This window comes from Chaetura pelagica, unplaced genomic scaffold (assembly GCF_000747805.2).
Source record: "Chaetura pelagica isolate M959 unplaced genomic scaffold, ChaPel_1.0 scaffold962, whole genome shotgun sequence".
Lineage (NCBI taxonomy): Eukaryota > Metazoa > Chordata > Aves > Apodiformes > Apodidae > Chaetura > Chaetura pelagica.
In genome coordinates this window covers 25,273-26,546 of record NW_009952479.1, presented here as the reverse complement: position 1 = coordinate 26,546, position 1,274 = coordinate 25,273, and the positions used below count along the sequence as shown (strand labels likewise).

The 1,274-nt window shown below is 66.2% G+C and overlaps 1 protein-coding gene across 1 annotated transcript in view; it reads right to left on the bottom strand.

Annotated features, from left to right (window-relative positions):
* AATK (apoptosis-associated tyrosine kinase) overlaps positions 1-766 on the bottom strand; it is a 12,121-nt gene extending 11,355 nt beyond the window's left edge. Inside the window, exon 1 of the mRNA XM_010008655.1 lies at positions 622-766. The gene's annotated coding sequence lies outside the window, so the exon portion shown is untranslated. The remainder of the gene's footprint in view (positions 1-621) is intronic.
* Positions 767-1,274: the final 508 nt, after the last annotated feature.

The following is a 1,274-nucleotide window of genomic DNA, read 5'->3' as shown; positions in this document are numbered from 1 at the left end:
GGCACGGCGAGGTGCTCCGGCCGGTGTGGGACGGTTACACAACGGCCCTGCGTGTCCCCCCCTCCCCGCCTGACTCCCCTCCCGCCGCGGGCGCCACAAACCTCCACAAAAATCCCAGCAATTAGGGAAAAACCGTTTCTCGGCACATTCTGTGCCTGTGAGGTCAGGGCGCCTCCCACCCCCGGGGGCGTGCGGGTGGGATCGCCGCGGCCCTTAACCGTGCAGTGGCCTGGCCCCGCACAGAGCCGGCAGCCCGGGTGGGTCAGGATTTGTTCCACAGTGATGCTGAGCCCTACAGTATCCAGGGTATGCAGAGCAGGGAGTTTGGCTGGATCAGGATACGACCTGAAGGGATGCTGAGCCCCACAGATCCAAGATCTGTGCACAGGGGGCAGAGGCAGGATATTTCCTACAGTGATGCTGAGCCCCACAGATCCAGGCTCTGCAGCATGGGGAGCCTGACTGGGTCAGGATAGGACCCACAGAGATGCTGAGTCCGGCAGCAGCAGGGCTGAGCTCACCTCAAGCACCGATCCTGAGCCAGGACACATCCTGCACCCGGGCTGGCCCTGGCAGCAGCAGGGCTCACCCTCACCCCCAAGGAACCCCCCACCACCCGATGTCCACGTGTCCCCTCATCCCCAGCTCACCTTGAAGCCGATGTCCCGCTTCTTGCAGCACATACAGGTCAACATAAGGGAGATGACCAGCTGACTGCCCCTGCCACGACGGCCAGCGAGGAGGACCAGGAGAGCTCGCGAAGGGGGGTGCCGGCTGCGGGGACAGGCGGGGCGCGGGCTCAGGGTGGGGGAACACGGGGAGGGATAATGCTGCATCAGGGGAGCCTGCCCAGGCAGGGGTCAGGGGATGTGGGGGCACAGGAGGGCAGGCTGGGGCTTTGGCAGGGGGGAGCAGGGATCCCAGCACCGCTGTGCTCCCTTTGCTGGTTCAGGATGGGTGGGAGGCCGAGGAGGGACCCTAGAGCTGAGGCAGGACCCTGGTGGCACCTGCAGGGAGGGGGACAGGGGCAGAGTGCCCGTGGAATGTGGGGGCACAGGAGGGCAGGCTGGGGCTTTGGCAGGGGGGAGCAGGGATCCCAGCACCGCTGTGCTCCCTTTGCTGGTTCAGGATGGGTGGGAGGCCGAGGAGGGACCCTAGAGCTGAGGCAGGACCCTGGTGGCACCTGCAGGGAGGGGGACAGGGGCAGAGTGCCCGTGGATGTAGGGTGGCAATGACACCCTGTGGAGAGGGGGCTGCACTGGCTCGAGGGCCCC